The sequence below is a fragment of the Mobula birostris genome, chromosome 9, assembly GCF_030028105.1.
Source record: "Mobula birostris isolate sMobBir1 chromosome 9, sMobBir1.hap1, whole genome shotgun sequence".
Taxonomy (NCBI): domain Eukaryota; kingdom Metazoa; phylum Chordata; class Chondrichthyes; order Myliobatiformes; family Myliobatidae; genus Mobula; species Mobula birostris.
The window spans coordinates 27,633,407-27,658,184 of record NC_092378.1 but is presented as its reverse complement, the minus strand read 5'-3'; positions in this window follow the sequence as shown (position 1 = coordinate 27,658,184).

Sequence of the window (24,778 nt, the reverse complement as noted above, 5' to 3'; positions counted from 1 at the left end):
AAGAAAATAATCAAGGATCTGTTGAAAGTTGCTGTGAAGAAGTTTAACATCTGCATTGGCCCCTGGAAATATGTGATCCATGAGGAAAAAGGAGCACCCATAATGACATTGACAACCTCAGGTCCATGCATTGGTGGGGGACATACAAAGTATTTCCTAAATAACAAAAGGAGAGAGCCACTTTACAAACTAACCACCCTCCTACCCTCCCTGCACCATCTTTGGCAGAGTCTATATTTGCACATTGCCTCATCAGTCATCTCAGAACACACAAAGCCGATGTAGGGACAGGGCACTCTCAGTATTGAGAGACTGCCTAAGAGGAGGAGGGTGCTTTACTTTTGGAGGCACTTTCATTTTGATTAGATATTAAATGGGAAAATCACTTTCTCTAAAATAGATTATATATGTTCAAGGCCTTTGGGCTCATTTCAGTGGAGAGGAGGACTGGTAATCTTATTGTCGGTGAATATTTATTCCTCAAATAAAATTTCTGGGTAAAAGGTCATTTAGTCCTTGTCACTTTGCTGTTTGAGAAAATGATCAAATTAATGCATTTTCTCCATCGTCACAGTAGACCTAAATAAATCCCTTGGACTTCCTTACTTTGTAAAAGGTGTAATATACAAAACATATTACTATTTCTCCCATGTTGTACAAACAGATGAATCTGGGAAGTTGTCTTGACATTTTGATTGTTGCTTAGAGTTAAGATGTGCATCTTAAATAAAATTCCAGTTCCAAAACAAAGAAGAGGAAATGTGTTACTTGCCATTTCTAAGAGCTGTTTGTGCAGAGGTATCAGCTGTGATATCGGACCAGAGTATTTATAGCAAGAACTTCTCAAAACTGCAAATTTCATAGAAGGAATACTGTGATAAAATGATACTATTCAGATCTGGAGAGTGCATGATGGGGATACATTCATGATGCTGGGTTTTTGAATTCTGCCATCCACCACTGGCAATCAGAAGGAAATGTTATCAACTGGCTAGGGATATGCCAATGGTCATCATTGTTTGATCCAATTATTCTATCATTATAATCTGGATCCCTGTTTGAGGATTTCACTGACAAGTATGTTGAGGCAACCAATATAATGTTGGTAGACAAACATATTCTTTGTGATGTAGACAAATAATTTGATTGCCCAGGTGAGGACAGAAAGGAGCCAGTAGTGGACAATGGAGTATTTGGTCTCACTAATCTTCAGTGAAAATTTGTGTCTCGGGAAAAGACTATAGTCTTGGAAATAGTGGGACATCACAGAATAAGCCAAGAATAAATCCTAGGAGACTATGGAAAGAGAGAAGCCTTCACAGCTGATATGTTGACTTCAAGAGGACAACAGATTCTGAAGCCTATTTGATCCTCCATTTTGCTGGCTTTGTAGCAACTTTGTGGTAAGACAGTTCAAATTAAGATCCAGGTTAAAGCATCCAGGTGCATGTCCACATTTAAGCTTCAGGTAAGATATGTAGCCCTATAACAGGTGTGAAGAGAAAAATAAGATAATTGGATGTAAAAACAGTAGGAATATGGGTTACACATCTATTTAAAAAGTTGTTTATCTAGTAAAAGAAATGTATAATTATGTTAAAAAGGGGACACAAAATACTGCAGATGCTGGAATCTGGAGAAAAAAATTGTTGAAGGAACTCAGCAGGCCAGGCAGCATCTGTGCAGACAAAGGGATGGACAATCAGGATCCTGCATCAGAGAGAACATCTGAGTGCCTGAAGGTCATTGGTTCACTCCTTGGCTCACTGGTAATTATCCTCATCTGGCATTAGTTCTGGATTTGAGAATTTTCACCCACAGGACGAAGGTAGAAAATAAATAATGAGCAACCTCATGGCAACCACTAATTCACATTCTCTTTAAAAGAGTTATCTATGATCCCTTCATTCAGGGAAGCATGGTGACTCTCAGGAACAGAAAGTACGTTGGTAAATTCATCACTGTTCATCTCTTCTCAAATTCCATCCCTTTATGCTGGACCACCTGGTAGTTTATTACCAGCATTGCTCCATGAAATAAGCAGCAACTGTGGTAATTCACACTTATATAGTTTAGTATAAAAATCCTGATGAATTTATCATTATTATCCTATGTAATAGACCTCATTGCAAAGCACGAGACTTCTACTCAAGCCTAATTGCTGCAGTCCTTATGGTGAAGTAACTCTAAAAGCATCGCTGGATGGATTTGCAGGAACGAAACTCCATGAAGCGATAGATTTTCAGGCCAGGGTGACTTGCAAGTTTGAGGAGAACCAGCAGGTGGTGCTGTTCCCATGTATCAGCTACCCGGCCCTTACCCACCAGGGTGGCAGAGTTAATGAGTTTGTGAGGTGCTATCGGGGTAACCCAAGCAAGTAACTGCGGAGCATATTGTGGCTAATAAACTCCGGTCAAGAGTTAGAGGGAAAGAATTTGAGGGAGGTGGATGGGATATCAAGTGAATTGGCTTATCCCCGTTGGCATTCAGCTTCAAGGGTTTTTGGAGCCGTACTGAACCGGATAGATAGAAAGAATTCTATTACAGTCCTGGCAGGTGCTTTGCAGACAGCTGAAGAGCTGAGTCATTCACTTCTTGATGGAATCTATAATGAAGAATATGATAACAGAATACAATGAAAAGAGGAATCGAATTGTGCGGCGGGGATACAAATGGAAAATAAACTTTAACTTGTCCAAACTGGAGTCATTTGGGAATGTAACTTGTTAACTAGATAAGGGAGTACATGCGGATGTGATGCATCTGTATTTTCAAAGGATTGGAAGTCATACTCCTGCTCCTACTACTTATGTTTAAAAGAGCAAGATGAAGTGTAGATAAATTGTGTGGAATGACTCACCATCTGACACCTCTGAATCTTTCCACAAGTTCGCTGTGTGATTGAATACTGTCCATTTGCCCGGATTAATGAAGCTCCAAGGCACTCAGGAACTGATATCAAAGCTGTCCGCTTGATTGGCACTTCATCTGTTCATTCTTTCACTCCGCAACATGCTACGTTGTATACCACATACAAATTGCCCTGGAGTTACTCAGCTAAACTACAACAGATCTTAAACATGCCTCTTTTCCAAGCCACATACCCATCCTGATTTGTAAATGAATATAGAACATAGAAGAGTACAGCATTGGTACAGGCCATTCGGCCCGCAATGTTGTGCTGAACCTGCTGAAAAGCAAATCAAAAAGACCCGAGCACCAATCCCTCCTACTTACACTACGTTCTTATCCCTCCATCTCCCTTACATCCATGCGCCTATTCAAACGTCTCTTAACAGCCTCTAATGTAATTGCCTCTGTCACCATACCAGGCAGTGCATTGCAGGTATCCACCACTCTCTGAGAAAAAAACTTACCCCTCACATCCCCCTTGAACCTAGCCCCTTTCCCCTTCAGTGCATGCCCTCTGGTATTAAACATTTCAACCCTAGAAAACAGATACTCTGTCCACTCTCTCTGTCTTTCATAATCTTATAAACCTCTATCAGATATCCCCTCAGCCTCCAGTGCTCCAGTTTATCCTGCCTCTCATACCCTCTAAACTAGGCAGTATCCAGGCAAACTTCTTCTGCACCAGAACTGTATGCAATACTCTATATGTGGCCTAACCAGAGTTTTATAAAGTTGCAACATAATCTCTTGACTTTTGAACTCAATGCCTCGACTAATAAAAACAAGCAATCCATAAGCCTTGTTAATCACCTTATTGACCATGCAGCCTCTTTCAAGGAGTTATGAATTTGGATCCCAAGATCTCTGCTCAGCAACACCACTCCTTCATTGTTATTAGATCGACATTCATAAACTCCTAGCAAATAACAGTGGGGCACTTCCTTCACCAGATCAACTCTCCAGTTCAGGAAAGAGAGATACATACTTTATTGATCCTAAAAGAAATTACAGTGTCACAGTAGCATTACCAGTGCACAGATATACAACTGCTAGAAGAGAAGTAAGAAAATGGCTCACAACTGCTTTCCCAGTAGCCGCTAGCACACAGAATTACATCTTTATTTATGGAACACTGGTAGGAAATTAAATTTAAGGATTGCAGCCAAGCAAATTATTGGCATCTTTTGTCTTTCACATGCAAAGCTGACAAAAATAAATGGATTGCAAAGCCAATAATTTGTGTCAAAATACTATCTTTATCATAGCAGAGAGCTGCAATGGGATTACATTGTGAATAGAAGAAAATCAATAACTGCTTTGCTAAAAATTCAATGTTAAGGACATTTCACTCTCATGCTATCCCATTCAAGCCAGGCAATTGCTGACGCAAAAGTATCTTTCTGTACAATAAACAATGTACAGTCATAAATTCAAGCTGGTAAAAGACCGAGTTAAATACTTCTATTAAATGACTTTAAACTGATTATGGGGTCAAGTCAGGAACGTTCACGCCATGACGCTGTTAATCCGAAAGGACTCCAATCCTGACATTATGCGCCAGACCAAATGATCCAGTGGGTGGTAAAAGGATAAACCCTCGACCCACTGGAAATCATGAAAATCGTTAGCCACAACATCGAAGGCTTCAGCCACAGCAAAGCAGAGATCCTGGGAAACTTAAAACCGGATATCTTGTGCATACAAGAAACTCATAGGCTGAACAACCAACCCTATGTGCCAGGAATGCACTTGGCTATTGACACCCCTAGCCAAACTTATGGAAGTGCAATCTTTAATAGACAATAGACAATAGGTGCAGGAGTAGGCCATTCGGCCCTTCGAGCCAGCACCGCCATTCACTGTGATCATGGCTGATCATCCACAATCAGTGTCCAGTTCCTGCCTTATCCCCATAACCTTTGATTCTGCTATCTTTAAGAATTCTATCCATCTCTTTCTTGAAAGCATCCAGAGACTTGGCTTCCACAGCCTTCTGGGGCAGAGCATTCCATATATCCACCACTCTCTGGGTGAAAAAGTTTTTCCTCAACTCCGTTCTAAATGGCCTACCCCTAATTCTTAAACTGTGGCCTCTGATTCTGGACTCACCCATCAGTGGGAACATGCTTCCTGCCTACAGCGTGTCCAATCCCTTAATAATCTTATATGTTTCAATAAGATCCCCCCTCAGCCTTCTAAATTCCAGAGTATACAAGCCCAGTCGCTCCAATCTTTCGACATATGACAGTCCCACCATCCCGGGAATTAACTTTGTGAACCTACGCTGCACTCCCTCAATAGCAAGAATGTCCTTCCTCAAATTTGGAGACCAAAACTGCACACAGTACTCCAGGTGTGGTCTCACCAGGGCCCTGTACAGCTGCAGAAGGACCTCTTTGCTCTTATACTCAATTCCCCTTGTTATGAAGGCCAGCATGCCATTAGCTTTTTTCACTGCCTGTTGTACTTGCATGCTTGCTTTCAGTGACTGGTGCACAAGAACACCTAGATCTCGTTGTACTTCCCCTTTTTCTAATGACTCCATTTAGATAATAATCTGCCTTCCCGTTCTTACCACCAAAGTGGATAACCTCACATTTATCCACATTAAACTGCATCTGCCCACTCACCCAGCCTGTCCAAGTCACCCTGCATTCTCATAACATCCTCCTCACATTTCACACTGCCTCCCAGCTTTGTGTCATCGGCAAATTTGCTAATGTTACTATTAATTCCCTCATCTAAATCATTAATTAAAGATAAATCTATAGTAGTGAGCACAGCAAACATCCAAGCTGGCTCAATGGAACTTTTGAAAGTTGAAACGAAACACATAAATATCATCTCGGTCTACAAACCCCCTAATGAACCATTCAGGTGGCCACCTAACCGGGATCTCCAGGACAAAATGTACCTCATTATTGGTGACTTTAATAGCCATAGCACAAACTGGAGATATGAAGATGACGATGCAAATGGAGAAGTTGTATCATGGGCTCTAAACAATAGCCTTGAGTTACTATACAAGTCTAAGGACACCCCTACTTTCACAAGTGCCAGATGGAGAAAAGGATACAACCCAGACCTTGCCTTTGTTACCTCGGCAAGCTCCAACCTCTTCACACGAACTGTCCTCCAATATATACCCAAATCCCAACACCATCCAGTCCAGGTAGAATCCCTTCCAGTTCTGAGAAATGTACCATCAAAGTACCTACCAAGATTTAACCTGAGAAAAGCAAATTGGACATCTTTCACAGAATCCCTTGATCAACTTATCGATACCATCCCACCAGAACCTGATCATTATGATGAATTTGTCCGACTAATCTGTAAAGTAGCACAGCAGAACATACCTAGAGGCTGCAGAACCAAATATATTCAGGGATTAGCAAATTTGCCGATGACACAAAGCTGGGAGGCAGTGTGAAATGTGAGGAGGATGTTATGAGAATGCAGGGTGACTTGGACAGACTGGGTGAGTGGGCAGATGCATGGCAGATGCAGTTTAATGTGGATAAATGTGAGGTTATCCACTTTGGTGGTAAGAACGGGAAGGCAGATTATTATCTAAATGGAGTCAAATTAGGAAAAGGGGAAGCACAATGAGATCTAGGTGTTCTTGTACATCAGTCGCTGAAAGCAAGCATGCAAGTACAGCAGGCAGTGAAGAAAGCTAATGGCATGCTGGCCTTCATAACAAGGGGAATTGAGTATAAGAGCAAAGAGGTCCTTCTGCAGCTGTACAGGGCCCTGGTGAGACCACACCTGGAGTACGGTGTGCAGTTTTGGTCTCCAAATTTGAGGAAGGACATTCTTGCTATTGAGGGAGTGCAGCATAGGTTCACAAGGTTAATTCCCGGGATGGCGGGACTGTCATATGTTGAAAGATTGGAGCGACTGGGCTTGTATACTCTGGAATTTAGAAGGCTGAGAGGGGATCTTATTGAAACATATAAGATTATTAAGGGATTGGACACGTTGCAGGCAGGAAACATGTTCCCGCTGATGGGTGAGTCCAGAACCAGAGGCCACAGTTTAAGAATTAGGGGTAGGCGATTTAGAACGGAGTTGAGGAAAAACTTTTTCACCCAGGGAGTGGTGGATATATGAAATGTTCTGCCCCAGAAGGCTGTGGAGGCCACGTCTCTGGATGCTTTCAAGAAAGAGATGGATAGAGCTCTTAAAGATAGTAGAATCAAAGGTTATGGGGATAAGGCAGGAACTGGATACTGATCGTGGATGATCAGCCATGATCACAGTGAACGGTGGTGCTGGCTCGAAGGGCCAAATGGCCTACTCCTGCACCTATTGTCTATTGTCTATTGCCTATTGTCTATTGGATTGACTAGTGATATCAAGCAAAGTTATAATGAGTATGTCAACTTATACGACCAAGACCCGTTTGATCAAGACACAATTGAAATGGGACAGTCAGTCTGTCCCTACTGAGCCAAGAGAGACAACAGTGTTGGCAGGAACTGATAGAAAGCACGAACATGACCAAGAACAGTAAGAAGGCATGGGCAACTGTTTGGAAACTCAACTCAGACAATAGACCACCACAGAGAATTGCTGCCATAACACCCAATCAGGTTGCCCACCAACTGATACTAAATGGTCAACCAAATAACAAGGAATGGAGGCAAAAGAAAAAGCAACGTCGGGAGATGGAGTCAGCTCTCTCAAAAGAGAATAACAACTTCCCACCTCTCACCCTAGAAGAATTAAAGGATGAAGTATCACAGCTAAAATCTAACAAAGCTGCTGGCATAGATGAGATTCTTAATGAATTCCTTAAACATCTTGGACCTAAAGCACTCCACTGGCTCCTGTTCCTTTTTAACTGTTGCCTAAGATCATTAAAGATACCTAAAAAGTGAAGAAGACCGAAAGTTTTTGCTCTCCTAAAACCCAATAAAGATCCCAACATTCCTAAAAATTACAGACCGATTTCCTTGCCCTGCACCCTCTATAAACTCTACAAGAGACTCATACTGAAATGAATATCTCCTTAGTCGAAGATCTTCTAACACCAGACCAAGCTGGGTTCAGGCCAGGCCATTCTTGCTGGAGTCAAGTCCTGAACTTGTGTGTTGCCAGTATATTGAGGATGGCTTTGAAATGCGACAAATTACAGGGGCAGTACTCGTTGACTTAACAGCAGCATAGGACACGGTGAATCACAGAGGCCTTCTACTGAAATTATCTAAAATGTTAAAGAATGAAACCACAGTCAAAGTAATAAGAAGCCTCCTAGAAAATGGCAGACTTTATGTAGAAATGAATGGAATTAAGAGTAGGTGGCGTCCACAAAAGAATGGACTACCACAGGGATCAGTCCTGGCACCTCTACTATTTAATGTTTCCACAAACGACCAACCAACCTTTCCTAATACATGCAGGTTTATCTATGCAGACAACCTGTGCATAGCAACACAAGCTAGCTCCTCCCAGGAAGTTGAAGTACAACTTACAGTAGTCCTCGAAGCAATGAAGCAGTATTATGAAAAATGGTCTCTGAACCCAAATCCATCAAAAACTCAAGTGTGTGCATTCCACCTGAGGAATCAAGGAGTAGCTTGGAAACTCAAGATCTTCTGGTGTGGGAAGGAGCTCAAACACCATCCGACTCCAATTTACCTGGGTGTGACACTGGATAGGATGCTCTCATTTGCCACCCACATCCAAAAACTCCAAGGGAAAGTTGGCTCTCGTTATTCTCTCTGGAAAAAATTAGCAGGCATGAAATGGGGAGTTAATGCTCACACACTTAGATCAACTGCCCTAGCACTCTGCTATGCACCTGCAGAATACTGTGCACCTGTCTGGGGAAGATCAGCTCATGCAAAGAAAATAGACCCGTTGCTTAACGAAGCCTGCCGAATAATCACGGGCACACTGCACCCCACACCCACTAACATCATTTACAGACTTGCAGGCATTGCTCCCCCAGAGATCCGAAGACACACTACAACAAAAATTGAAAAAGGTAAACAGAACTCGGATCCACGGCACCCACTACACCATCATGTGCCAGTCTCCAACCGCCTAAAGTCGAGGAAAAGCTTTGCTACAGTGGAGGAACTACCGCACGGAACATCCCCCCAAACATACAGGATTGACCTCTGGCAACAAACAGAAGCCAGAACCCCACCAAACAATACAGTGCAAGACCCCACAGAAATGTTGCCAGACGGGGCACTGCTTGACAGACGGAAGTGGTGCACTCTCAACAGAGCGAGAGCGGGAGTTTGTAGGATGGGAGACAATATGGTGAAGTGGGGTTTAAAGACCAACGAATCCTGTGAGTGTGGCGAAAGGGTGCAGAACATTGAACACGTTCTGCGCAACTGCCCACCCTCACCTGATTTAGCTGACACTGACCTGCTCAGCATCAGCCAAACAACATGAGAGTGGCTGGCTGGCTGCTGTGACAAGCTATGATGATGAATTGATTATCTTCCTCCTGATGGTCAGTCTGGTTTTCTTTAAAGAGAATTCCTCAACTCAAAGCTCTGTCATGGACCCAATCGTTAATTCCCTATCTTCCTCTAATTTCCTTTGATTGTGCCACGGCTCTGACCTTTAATTTCCCATTTACCCCTAATTCTCTTTGATGACGACCTGCAGCATGAGAACCCCAGCATTACAACCGCTAGTTGCCAGATCGTTGTTTTTGCCTGTGTGATAATTAACGTTTCCTGGCCGCTTAGGACCCTGTGTTCTAAGTTTTGCTCCAGTACCAAGAATTACCTGTGAAACTCAGTCTCTCCATGTCAAGATCAGTTTTCTAAGCTCTACTCCAGTTCCGAGGTTTACCTGCAAAACCCAGCCTCTCCGCGTCAAGGTAAGTCTTCTAAATTTTATTTCAGCACCGAGCTCTCCCTCCTGTTTGCTGTTCACGTTGCATCCCAACTAAATCTCCGTGCTTGTGTCCTGCACTTGGGATCGCCTCATTCGCTCATTGCAACAAGCTTTGTAAGCAAGTGAGAAACAATTCACCTGATCTGGATTAATGGATTGAAAAACAAATTGTCAACTTATCTCATTATTTTCTCCAAACCATTCATATAGTCTGGATACCAAGTCAGAGATTTACATGAAGGGGAGGAGGCAGGAGACCAGGGCTGAGAGGGAAGAAGAAATTGCCATGATGAAATGGCAGAGCAGATTCGATGGCCGAATGACTTCATGCTGCTCCTATATCTTATAGTCTTACTAAAAGGGCTAAAGTGGCAAATTATTTTCAAATATACATGTCTTAATACAGTACAGTACAGCACAGGAACAGGGCCTTTGTGCCACAATGTATATATATCAATAAAATACAGATTATATATATACACACACACACACATACACACACAAACATTTATATATATATCTGTGTGTGTGTGTGTGTGTGTGTGTGTGGTGTGGGGTGTGTGTGTGTGTGTGTGGGGTGTGGTGTGTGTGTGTGTGTGTGTGTGTGTGTGTGTGTGTGTGTGTGTGTGTGTGTGTGTGTGTGTGTGTGTATACTTATCCTTGCAAGCGGAACAAGTGCCATACATGCCCCTACTCCTCCTCCCTCACTACTATTCAGGGCCCCAAACACTTCGCCTGTGAGTCTGTTGGGGTTATCTACTCTATCTAGTGTGGCCTCCTGTATATCGCTGAGACCCAATGTAGATTGGGAAACCGTTTCACCAAGCACTTACGCTCCATCGGCCAGAAAAAACATGATCTCTCGGTGGCCACCCATTTCAATTCCACTTCCCATTTCCATTCTGACACGTCAGTCCATTGCCTCCTCTGAAGTCCAGAACGAGGGGTCACAGTTTGAGGATAAAGGAGAAGCCTTTTAGGACCGAGATTAGGAAAAACTTCTTCACTCAGAGAGTGGTGAATCTGTGGAATTCTCTGCCACAGGAAACAGTTGAAGCCAGTTCATTGGCTATATTTAAGAGGGAGTTAGATATGGCCCTTGTGGCTAAAGGGATCAGGGGGTATGGAGGGAAGGCAGGTACAGGGTTCTGAGTTGGATGATCAGCCATGATCATACTGAATGGCGGTGCAGGCTCGAAGGGCCGAATGGCCTACTCCTGCACCTATTTTCTATGTTTCCATGTTTCTACTGCCACGATGAGGCCACACTCAGGATGGAAGAGCAACACCTTTTGGATAGATAGATACTTTATTGATCCGAAAGAAGTTACAGTGTCACAGTAACATTACAAGTGCACAGACATAAATATTAGCAGAGAGGTAGAAAGAGTAAAAAATAAGTTACAACAAACGGCCTAACAGGAGGGGCTCATCACTTCCTCAGCTAGAGATCGCCTCGCTATAGACCCTAATGGCCAGGGGTAAGAATGACCTCACATTCTGCTCTTTGGAGCAGCACAGTTGTCTTAGCCTATTACTAGAAGTGCTCCTCTGTTCAGCCAAGGTGGCATGTGAGGGTAAGACACGTTGTCCAGAAATTTCCATAGAGTCCTTTGTTCTACCACAGCCTCCGGTGAGCCCAGTTTGACTGCTATAACAGAGATGGCCTCTAATCAGTTTATTCAGCTCGCATAGAGGACTGTACCTGCAACAACAGACTGGTAGAACATGTGAGGGAGAGGCCTGCGTACTCCAACACACCTCAGACTCCTCAGGAAATATAGGGAACTCTGGCCCTTCTTGTACACAGCCTCTGTGTTGGTACTGCACTCAAGTCTGTTATCCAGGTGCACCCGGGGGTGCTCATAGGTCCTGACCACATCCACATCCTCACCCTCAATAGTAACAAGGAGCAGCGCAGGCTTAGTCTCCTTTGTCTCACTAATGTTGAGCTGCAGGTAACTCAGCTTGCACTATTTGACAAAGTCCTCCACCAGGGCCCTGTATTCATTCTCCCGTCCTCCCTTTATACACCCAACTATTGCTGAGTCATTAGAGAATTTCTGTTGACGTGACTCTGCTGTATCTAAAGTCTGAGGTATACAGGGTAAACAGGAAGGGAGCCAATACTGTCCCCTGTGGGGCCCCAGTGCTGCTTATAGCCCTGTCTGACACACAACTCTGAAGCTGCACATACTGTGGTCTGCTTGTCAGGTAGTCCATTATCTAGGATACACTGGAGGTGCCAATCTGCATTAAATGGAGCTTTCCCCCAGCAATGAAGGTTGTATGGTATTGAAGGCATTTGAGAAATCAAAAACCATGATCCTCACAGTGTTGCTCTGCTTATCCAAATGGGAATAGGCTCCCAGTAGGTAGATGACAGCACGGTCGACTCCAATGTGCTTCTGGTAGGCAAACTGTAGGGGACCGAGGGCTGAACTCACCAGGGACTGGAGGTAAGCCGGCTCCAGCCTCTCTAGGGTCATCATGATGTGCAAGATCAGGGCCACTGGACAGTGGACATTCAAGACTTTCAGTCAGCCCTACTGGGGTACTGGGATCACACGTGATGTTTTCCCGACAGTCAGGACCCTTTCCAGGCTGAGATTCAGAATGAAAATACACTGGAGAGTTCCACACAACCTCTCAGCTCACTCCTTCGGGGCCTTGGGGTTCACACCATCCGGCCCCAATGCTTTCCATGTATGAGCTTTCCCAGAGCCCTTCTCACCCGCTCAGCAGTGAAGGTGAGTCTGTGATGGCTGGGATGCTGGTGGGAGGTGGGGGCTGAGGGAGGTGAAGATTGGGACATTAGTGGTTTTATGTGGAGATGCAGGGTAAGGAAGGGATGTAGACAGTGGTAGCCTGTGTTATTCATCCACATGTTGAACTGGAGAGGGGAGGAGAGAGGAGGGGATGTGTTGGTTCTGAAGAAGCATTGGGTGCCTCTGCACCTGGACTGGTGTGCCGAGCGGGCCTCCAGTATGATGGCATGAACATCGATTTCTCAAACTTCTGGTAATTGCTCCCACCCCTCTCCTTCACCAATCTCCATTCCCATTTCCCTCTCTCACCTCATCTCCTTACCTGCCTATCACCTCCTGCTGGTGTTCCTCCCACTTCCCTTTCCTCCAGGGCCCTCTGCCCTCTCCTAATAGATTCCACTTTCTCCAGCCCTTTATCTCTTTCATCAATCGACTTCCTAAATCTTTAGCTCCCCCTTCTCCCCCCCCCCCCGGTTTCACCTATTACCTGCTACCTTGTACTTCTTCCTCTCCTACCCCTGCCCCATCCCCCATCTTCTTCCCCTGACTCCTCATCTCTTTCTTCCAGTCCTGATGAAGGGTCTCAGCCCAAAACGTCGACTGCTCTTTTCCGTAGGTGCTGCCTGGCCTCCTGAGTTCCTCCAGCATTTTCTACATATTACTAGAAAAGTGTTTGCAGTCTTCTGTTTTTAATTGAGTGGATTTGTTATGTTAAAGAGTTGAATATTTTTAATAGGAAATGGTGACAATTTCAACTGAGAATCTGAAGAGAAAAGATTATGTAACAAATGTCAAGACGTATTTTGGCAGAGATGCCTTATGCGTTCTATTAGATTGGTAAAATAAGATGATGGCAGTTGCTTCCCAAATTACAAAATGCTTTCAGCAGAAGTCAAAATTTTTGTGTGTGTGACCTATGTGCACTGAAACATTTTCACTGCTTACTCCTGTAAAATAATGACAGTGGCTTCGTAAGTATTTTGTCATGTTTTGCTGGTTGAAGTAAAGATTAAACAAGGAAAGAGAAGAACATGAGGAAAAATAGAGAGAGAGTGGGTGACTTAGAAAACTAATGAAGAAAAAAAGACAAAGAAGAGAGAGACTGAGAGAATACCCAATCTAATTACAGTTTGCAAACGGTCTGTATTAGCAGGGAGAGAGTAATTCTCTAGCCTAGTTTTGATCATCTAGGAAGGTTAGAGAAGAATATTCCAGAATCATTTTCTCCTTTATTAGTCTGTTTGTTTTGTTTACCTCTTATGATTGAACCTGGGGTGGGGTGAACAGTTCACAAATTATGTTACACAAGTAATCACAGTTTTGTGAGAAAGGCCAAAAGTTCTTTTCTTATCCATCATCATCCATTTGTTATTTTTAATAACATTTTATACTTGCCCGTTCTGATAGGTCATCAAAAGTGCTTCTACATATTTTCATGAAATGTTCCTGCAAGTGTGAGTTGGCAAAAAGAGACAAAACCTAAAGGGATATCCCGAAGATAGTGAAGTACAGAACAAGTTTCTGAATATTATATGAGAACTAACTAAACTGAAATGACTACTTGGAAACAGGTGCTTGGCTATATCTGTGATTGCTGCTCTACATGTAAGAAGTAGCCATAAACCTATGTAATTATCCTGTTCCCACCTTTGCTTCAGGTACCTCCACATCATATTCCAAAGCCTCCTTTGCCTATCTCTCCTACACTTCAATATATCTGGTTTGTCTTTGTGCGGACCCCGGACCCCCTACCACAGTATGCCATTACTTGCTCTACCGTCCACAATCCAAACCCAACATGAATCGCTTTAACCCAAACCTGGATCTGCGAGAGGGAAATCTGACCCATCCACTTCCAGCTACACAACATTAAGTGGCCGAAGGAGGTTACATGCCTTCATTTTAACAGGTTTTTTTTTTACTTTTTTATCCAGGTTTTGCTGTTTTCTGGGCTCCAGGAAGGAAAGAAGAAGCAGATCCTCTAGATCAGGGATTCAGAACCTGAGGTCCACAAACCCCCCTTGCTTAATGGTATTGGTCCACGGCACAAGAACAGTTATGAACCCCTGCTCTAGATAAATATGCTTGTCAGCCAATGGAATTCTTTCAAGCGAACATCAATCGAATTTCCACAGTCACACGAAGCCTTCCCATCTCTAAATCCCTAGTGATCACCGCTCCTTATCCACCATTGATATACACATCCATGACATTCTGATTCCTCATCAAAATCAGAATCGGGTTTATTGCCACTGATATGCGTCATGAAATTTGTTGTTTTGTGACCGTAGTGCAGTGCTAGCACAAGTTACAGTAAGTCACGATAAAAATAAATAAATAGTGTAAAAGAGTAATAGCAAGTTAGTCACCCACACAAAATTCTGGAGGAACTCAGCAGGTCAGGCAACATCTTTGGAAATAAGTAAATAGTTGACTTTTCAGGCCAAGATACTTCTTCAGGACGGAAAAGGAAGGAGGAAGACAGCAGAATAAAAAGGTGGGGAGAGGGGAAGGAGGATAGCTGAAAGCTGATAGGTGAAGCCAGGAGGATGGGAAAGATAAAGGGCTGGAGAAGAAGAAATATGATCGGAGAGGAGAGTGGACCATAGGAGAAAGGGAAGGAGGAGGGGACCCAGGGGAGAGTGATGGGCAGGTGAGAAGAGGAAAAAGGTCAACGTGGGGAATGGAGGAAGAGGAAAGGAGGAGGGAAATTTATTTTTCCAGAGGGAGAAGTCAATATTCATGCCATCAGGTTGGTGGCTACACAGACAGAATATCATGTGTTGCACATCCACAGTGAAGGTGGCCTCATCTTGGCACAAGATGTTTGGCCACCAGTAAGTTCCCCTTCTGGCAGCTGGAGCAGAGGTGCTCGATGGTAATGTTCATGCATGGTTCAGAAGTCTAATGGCAGAGGGGAAGAAGCTGTTCCTAAATGATGAATTTGGGTCTTCAAGCCCCTGTACCTCCTCCCTTACAGAAATAATGAGAAGGCGGCATGGCCCAGATAGTGAGGGTCCTTAATGATGAACGCCACCTTCTTGAGTCACCTCCTTTGGAAGATATCCTCGATGGGAGGGAGCCTCCCTGAAGGCTCTTATAATCCTGTATATTAGCACCTCTGTATCAGACAGTGATGCAACAATTAGAATTCTCTCCATGGTAGAAATTTGCCAGGGTCTCTTCAAACGCCCAATGGAAGTGTAGCCGCTGGCATGCCTTCATTGTGATTGCTTCAATATGGTGGGCCCAGGATGGATTCCCTATCATGTTGATGCCCTGGAACTTGAAACTGATCACCTTTTCCACTGCTGACCCCCTTGGTAAGGAATGGTGTGTGTTCTCCCAAATTCCCCTTCCTGAAGTCCAAAATGTATTCCTCTTAACCTTCCTGCCAGTGAGTGCAAGTTCATTAGACCATAAGACATAGGAGCAGAATTAGGCTATTCAGCCCATCGAGTTCGCTTCGCCATTCCATCATGGCTGATCCCAGATTCCACTCAATCCCATACACCTTCCTTCTCGCCATAATCTTTGATGCCCTGACCAATCAGTAACTGATCAACTTTTGCTTTAAATATACCCAAGGACTTGGCCTCCACCCAGTCTGTGGCAGAGCATTCCATAGATTCACTACTCTCAAAATTCCTCCTTGTCTCCGTTCCAAAAGGTCACTCCTCAATTTTGAGGCAGTGCCCTCTAATTCTGTATACCCCCACCATAGGAAACATCCTCTCCACATTCACCCTATCTAGTCCTATCAACATTCAGCAGGTTTCAATGAGATCCCCACGCATTCTTCTACATTCCAGTGAGTACAGGCCCAAAGTGCCTCATATGTTAACCCCTTCATTCCCAGAATCATCCTCGAGAACTTCCTCTGGACTCCCTCCAATGACAGCACATCCTTACTGAGATAGGGGGTCCAAAACTGTTGACAATACTGCAAGTCCAGCCTGATTGGTGTCTTATAAAGCCTCAGCATTATCTCCTTGTTTTTATGTTCTATTCCTCATGAAATGAATGCCAACAATGCATTTGCCGGCTCAACCTGTAAATTAGAATTCTGGAAGACTTGCACAATTACTCCTAAGTCCATTTGCACCTCTGATGTTTGAATTTTCTCCCCCAACCGCCCACCCTCGCCTTAGATAATAGTCTGTACTTTTGTTCCTTTTACCAAAATACACTGTCATACGTTTCCCAACACTGTATTCCAGCCACCAATTTTTTGCCGAATCTTCCAATTTATCTAATTCCAGCTGCAATCACATTGCTTCCTCAGCACTACCTACCCCTCCACCTATCTTCATTTCATCTGCAAACTTTGCCACAAAGCCATCAAGTCCATTATCTAAATCATTGACAAACAATGCGAAAAGTAGAGGTCCCAATACTGACCCCTGAGGAACACCACTAGTCACTGGCAGCCAACCAGAAAAGGTCTACTCAGCCGACTGATATATTTCACTCCTGCATGTCTCCTGGTCACCATCTGAGATTCTGCCATCACTAGCGGTGCCATCAACAAATTTATAGATACCATCTGAGCTGTACCTAGCCACACAGTCTTGAGTGTAGAGAGAGTAGAGCAGTTCCTAGAGGTGTACCTGTGTTGAATGTCAGCAAGAAGGAGACATTATCACCAATCCATAATAACTGTGGTCTGCTGATGAGGAAGTTAAGAATCCAGTTGCAAAGGCAGGTACAGAAGCTCAGTATTTGAAGCTTCTTGGTTAGTACTGAAGGAATGGTGTATTGGACACCAAGCAGCAATTGATAAACAGTAGTCTAATGTAGGTGTTGCGGTGGTCCAGATGGTTCAAAGCCCAGCTGAGAGCCTCTGATGTTGCATCTGCTGTGGACCTGTTGTGGTGCTAGATGTCGCCCCTCTCCATCTCTAAATCTTTCTCAAGTGTCCTCACACTGCCAACATTACCATCTCTACCAGCAACTAGGTTTCATCCTGGCCTGAAGCCTTTTCAGTGGCCTGGCCACTAAATTCCAGTAACTGACATGTCCCTTGCCCCTAATTCTTGCTCGATTCATCAACCCCAAATGACAATAAACCTGCCAAACATGCTGATTTCTAGTTGGGAAAGCTGATCATTCATTTAACTTTCTATTGCCTTTTAGAAAACCTAGTACCTGTACTCACTCGAATGGGCTGCTGGTGACGGTGGTAGAGGTGGATATAATAGGGTCTTTTAAGAGACACCTGGAGAGGGACATGCAGCTTAGAAAAACAGAGGGCTATGGGTAACACTAGGTAATTTCTAAAGTTCGGGACAGCATTGTGGACCAGAAGGCCTGTATTGTGCTGTAGGTTTTCTATGTTCTATGTTCTACATTCTATTTCATAGGTACCTGACAATATTTTTTAATGTACGCTAAATCCTGAACACCGGTACACCAAAGGGGTGTGTTCTCAGCCCCATCCTCTATTCTCTTTTCACCCATGACTGCTCTACCATTCACTCCACCAACACCATTGTCAAATTTGCTGACGATGCCACCCTAATAGGTATCATATCAGACTGTGATGAGACAGCCTATAGGGAGGAGGTACAGCATTTGACAGAATGGTGTTGTCATAATAACCTGGACTTGAACATCACAAAAACCAAGGAGCTGATAGTAGACTTCAAGAAATCAAAGCGCGTTGAGCACTCTGCTCTGCACATATACGGGAAAGAGGTGGAGAGAGTAGAGAGTTTCAAGTTCCTTGGCGTCCACATCTCCGCTGACCTCACCTGGACTGCCCATATCTCTTATCAGGTGGGAAAGGCCCAACAGAGGCTCTACTTCCTAAGGAAGCTAAAGCACGCTCTCCTCCCTCATCACCTGCTGATCAACTTCTATCGGACAACTATAGAGAGCCTCCTGACGTATTGCTGTGCAGTGTGGTTTGGCAGCTGCACAGGACAGAACAGGAAGGACTTGCAGTAGGTGGTGAGGGTAGCAGAGCAGGTTATTGGCACAAAATTACCCTCCCTCAGAGACATTTATACTGGCAGACTTCAAAAGAAGGCTACTTGTGTTTCAAAGGATCCCACTCATCCTGGACGTCACCTGTTTTCCCCTCTACCTTCTGGGAAGAGATACAGAGCATTAAGGATGAAAACAAAGAGACTCCTTAACAGCTTCTACCCACAAGCAGTGAAATGTATAACACCCCCTTCCCTTCTCCTGCCCCCCTCCTAAGACGGCGTCAGCTAAATGCATCACACTTCCAGGAATGGCAGGTGTGCAATAGTACTACCCCCCCCCCCCATCCATATATTATTAATTTTGGACTGCACTCCTGAGGTTTTAGAGTTTATTTTATGTATATATTCTTTGTCATGCTGCAAAACGTAGAGCTGCTAAACTGTGTTTCATTGCTCCACAACAATGACAATAAAGATATTCTAATTCTAATTCTATCCCTCTCTAGTTACAGGGCTGCTCTTCACCATTTCTGCCTGAGCTGCTGAATGTTAGTAGAATTATGTTTTTGTTGTTTGCTCAGATTTTAAAATCTTTCTTCATTTATTTATTTCCTCAATGTCATTTGAAACCATTTGCCTTTCACTCATATCTCTATATCCTTCCGATGGTTTGGAGTTCAAACCCGAATGCAGCCTGAAAGCACCGAAGCTGAATTTGAACTTAACACAATCTAATGGAACAAAATATATTTCCCCATCAGGCCACAGGTCCATATGAAATGATTTATCATTTCTCTTTCAGATTTTAACAGTACTGGCAGGGCTCTGTCTGTAATTATATTTCAGAAATTGCTGGTAAATTATTCTTTAAACTGACATCATTTTTGTACTGATGGCGAAGGATTCAGTTATAATGTTCAAAGGGCAGTGACACCAATCAAGTTGCCTGTTCTGGTGGTGTCAAATTTCCTGTAGGATTTTACAGTTACAACCTCCCAAGCATGTGCTCAGCATTCCATTGCGATCAGCCAGCAACCAGCTTGAGTGAGTACAGTACAAAGAAGCTGAAGGAGATTTCAGCGTAAGTGTTCCCCTGTTGAGCTCCAGCAGCGATAACCTGTTTTAAGGCTCCAGATGTGCTTCTCGCTGCTTTTATTCATGTCACACTTGATTCTCTGTGTTGCTACTTTCATTTGCAAATAAGCAGAGGCATGTTATCAACAAAACATCTTTCACTGAAACAGCAACTGTCTAATTACTAGAGGATAGTACAGAATAATAGTTTCAGACCATATGATTCACTCAGTTCCAAAAGCTACACTTACACTGCACAGCTTCCACTTTAAAGAAAAGTAATAGACCTAGGCAAACCATTAATTATTTACTGTACGTACAGAAAATTAAACAATCAGTTGAGATCAGTAGACAGATATAATATGACATAGCTCTGTTTATTTGAATGGTTGGCTCCTTTAGTTACTAAACTCTTCACTGCAAGTTGCATTTGACATTATGTAGCATGCATTCCAAATTTGAATATTCCAGTGGATTTCTCCTCCCTATCGCACTCTTGTGCATGTGTCTTCACACCCCATTCTGTGGCTGTTGCTGCTTACATGGTATTACATTCTGTTATGGTTTGTAATTCAAAAACATAAAACTAATTGAAAGAAAAACACGGAGCCAGGAGATGCGCACGCTTAGTTTTGTTTTCCTTTTAGCGAGCCGCGCAGTGACATTGTGGTGTAATGATGTATGCCATTCGCATACTTTTACATAACCTACAATCCATTATGTAAACAACAAACAATATATTTACAATATTACTGAAATATTAAATACACAAAACTCTTCCCTGCTTAGCTATAAATTCCAACTGAATATAGAATGCATTTCGTCTCAAATATGTAACATATTGCTCTCTAGTCATCATATATTTATACACAGTATACATTATAATAAAACTACTACATAAACATGCACAGCATAGTACATGTTAAATTGCCCCATTTTGGCCTAAAGATTTAATAGCTGTGGAGAGTTTCTTATTCTGGGATAACGTCATTCCTGATTGTGGGTAGGAGGGGGTGCAGGTCACTCTGCTTGGCAGGTGAGACTTGTGGCTGTGAGATTCTGTGGGCTGCTCCATGGTGGTTGTAGGAGTTGAATCTGGGACTGCAGGAAGTGGTTCCAACAACTCCGGACACCTTTCTGCTCCTTTCTTCTTCCTTTTTCAAGATGCTCTTGGCATCTTCTGGATGCATTGGCATCCTGAGCAGTGCATGGCAAGCTGCTCAATCTGTTGATGTATCACAGACCACCAGACATCTTTAGACAATGGTGTCTCAGAAAGGCAGCGTCCATTATTAAGGACCTCCAGCACCCAGGGCATGTCCTTTTCTCACTGTTACCATCAGGAAGGAGGTACAGAAGCCTGAAGGCACACACTCAGTGATTCAGGAACAGCTTCTTCCCCTCTGGCATTCGATTCCTAAATGGACATTGAAGCTTTGGACACTACCTCACTTTTTTTTTAATATACAGTATTTCTATTTTTGCACTTTTTTAAAATCTATTCAATATACATAATTGATTTAGTTGTTTATTTATTATTATTATGTTTTATTTTTCTCTCTCTCTGCTAGATTATGTATTGTATTGAACTGCTGCTGCTAAGTTAACAAATTTCACTTCAAATGCTGGTGATAATAAACCTGATTCTGACTAATTCTGATCAGAGTTTTTGCTTTACGTATGGTAGTGGCTCTGCTTGCTGGAATAGCGTCCACTCATCTTGAAATCTTGTTCACTATTACCAGTATGTCTGAGCATCCTCGACACTTTGGTAAAGAAATGTAGTCCACTTGTAAGTGTAAGAATGGACTGAGCAGGAGCATTTGATTGTGGTAGCTTTTCCACTGCTCCAGGATACGTTCCCTGGCATGTCGAGCTTGTCTCCCGATCTTTGGATTCCACCACCACTGGGAGAATCTGTCAACCATCTTTTTTACTCCATTGTGGCCTCAGGAGTGTATTTCCTGTGTTAGGTAATCTTGTATATTCATTTGTGATACAGAGTTCAACTTTGTTTCCATAATTCCATTTGTCAGCTTCACTGGATAAGTTCTTTGTACTTCTTGTATTTCTGTTATTTCTTTCGGTACTGCCCTGTTTTTCAATTTCATCTGCAAATGCGTTTCCACGACTTTCCATTGTAGTCATTTGGGATGGCTTTTACATTTTAATACAACTTTGGACAACAGTTGTGTGACATCCATAAGTTCTTGTACTAGTTGGTCATTCCAGATTGGGGTTCCTACGGCCATAACAAATCCTCTTGGTCTCCATATAAGTTTCCAAAATCATGACTAACTCTAATAGCGTATCAAGAATCAGTGTAGATATTAGCTAATCTTCCTTCTGCCAACTTTCAGGCTTCAATCACAGCTTTCATTTCTGCCTGTTGTACAGAGCTACCGGGAGTCCTGCTTCCTGAAGCCAGCAATGCAGTTCCAGAGACAATCATTCGAATTCCCCTCTCAATCATTGAGGAGCCGTCAGTGTTCCGACCTTAGGCAGACTAATAACCCACAGGATGCTGACGGTCTCTATGTTCCTGGGTTAAGACTGATCATGTGTTTCTCATTGACAATGGTTCACCTGTTTCAGGTATTCAGGTGCGGTACACAATGTCACCCTTAAAGTTTGAAAAGCTTTCAGTTGTTCTTCATTAAGAGTCACAGGTTTTTTTCTGACTACTCTCTGTCCTTCAGCAGATTGTTGACTGGAAGAGCAATAGTTGATGGATCTGCAACTAGCTTGTCAATACGTCAATGAGCAATGTTTCATTAGATTCGACATTGAAGATACATTTTGTCTGGATTCTCTCATTAACCTTATCAAACCAAAATACTTTATTCAAATAAGATCTCAAACTCTCAATTATCTGCTCCCAGTAAGCTGGAGATCCCTTAGGTGGTTTTCACGCCTTTGGTCATTGTTTTAATTTGATCTTATTTCATAAGTAGTTTTTATTACTTTTAGCATGAATATTATTAGTTTGTAAATTGTCCTGCAACCAGAATTTAATTCTTTTTTTCCCCCATGCTCTGCTAGCTTGCATGTATTTAAGTTTTCTCACACACTCCACTGGCTGGCAAAAATTCGTTATCTTTTTATCCGTGCTCCACCGCTTGTATGAATTTAATTTTTGATGTTCAAATACCTTGCGTATTTAATCCATGCTCTGCTGGTTCTGCACGTGGATCTATCAGGTTGCATTTCTTTTTTACAGATCTGTTTTCAAATTAGCAATGTTGCAGTTCCTTACTCCTAACTCCCATTTGATATTTGAAGCCAGCACCTGTTTTTCTCCAAGACAACAGAGGAACAGGCAAGTTCTGACCCCTTTTGTTTAGATCAGGGGTGGCCAACCTTTTACGTTCCATGCATCAACTTTTTCACGCACAAGTTCAGATGCACCATACAACTCTTGTACCCCCATTCAATTCTTGTAAAAATATGTTAATTTAGACATATTTAACATTTTTGCATGATATATTGATTTAATATAAAAACAAGATAAATATTACTTACCTTAATGAGACTTTTAACAATTATATTTTGTCTTCTTTTGATTTCTTCATTTTTCTTAATCACATATTCTTTCTGTAACTCAGACCCAAGCACTAGCTTCAGTTTTCCTTCTATTTCAGTCTGATGTTGTGTTTTATAGTGTCTGTTAAGATCATGTCTTCTATCATGTGAGAAAGTGTTTTCACAAACAATGCACAATGGTTTTCCTGACGGACCTGCTATAAATAAGAACTCATTTTCCCATTGTTCATTGAATTCATGCTTACTATCACTTTCTGCTTTTCTTTTGCTCATTTTCTTTTCCACTGTGATGGGTAACTGAATGTAAAAACAAGGCTTAATTTTTGAAAAAGTACAAAACTGCAAATGTTCACAAAAGATGAACAAAGCACAACTTCCATAGGCATGAGTGTCAATTATAAACAGACTGGCAAAAACCTGTGATGCACCGCTGGTGCAGATGCCTGGCGCCTCAGGATCAAACAAGTATCAAAGGTGTATTGAACAGTTATGGAATGAATGAAGAACAAAAGACCTTCTTTCCTAGTTTGACTCATTGAACATTTTTTAAAATTGAAAACAGATTAATGTGAAAGAAGGTAACATTCGCCAAAAGATGTGCACGAAATAATAAAATCGCTAAAAGTAATTGCTAAGTTTTAGATTTATTCTCAGTAAAACCCATTTCTAGCTCTTAAGCTACTTGAATTCCTGTTATAGATTTTTTTTCTACAAAACGGTTTTTGATTAATACTTTTTGCATGAGTAGACTTACTTTTTATTATTATCACTGGGGTGCAATGCATCACTTCTAATCATCCATTGCGCCACTTTTTGGCACATGCGTCATAGGTTGGCCATCCCTGGTTCAGATGCTGAAAATTCTCCCTTTGTCTTCAATTTTTCAGAGTAACTTCCAGATCCAGCCAACTATGCCACTTGTTGGATTCTGGTGAATTAATCCAAGGTTCTTTTAGAAGTCAGGAAAGAGGCACTAAGCCTGCTGCTTCATGAGCATTTTATTAAGAACTTATTGAACAGAGGAAGGTTGAACAGATGGTGACAGTAAGCAAAGGGAGAGACAGAAGAACAAAGATGGCACCTAGCACAGAACGACTATTTTTATACCGCAGGGATAAGGAAACAATCCATTCAAATCTATAGATAAGAATTAACCAATTAGAAAACTTTTATTTGAGTATTGTAGTACCAAGTTAACCAATGAGGAAGCACTTACTCAAATAATGCAAGACAAAGAAACTTCTAGAGTTTTCCATAATTATACATCATATAGCCACTAGAGGATTATTAAACTGTTATATGCATATAAGAACTACTTAAAATACAAGCAGATAATGAACTGTTAAAATGCAAAGAAAATACTATTAAACAGTCCAATCTAAGAATTAAATGGTCGGATCCAAGATGACCTTCTCCTTTTGGATTATCTCCAAAGCATTGAATTCAGCCATGTTGTCAATTAATTTTGTTGCCCTTACTGTTTAAGGCACTTGTCAATCTGTGTCTACTGTGGCAACCCTTTGGAACTTTGGAACTGCCTCTACATAAAGCATACAACTTAGTCTGTACTGGAGTTCATTCAGCAATTTCCTTAAATAGCAATGGATACTAAGGTCTTCACCAGAATTCACCAACTGCCTTTGTTAATATCATCCATGCCAGTCCCAATCAATATCAACACCA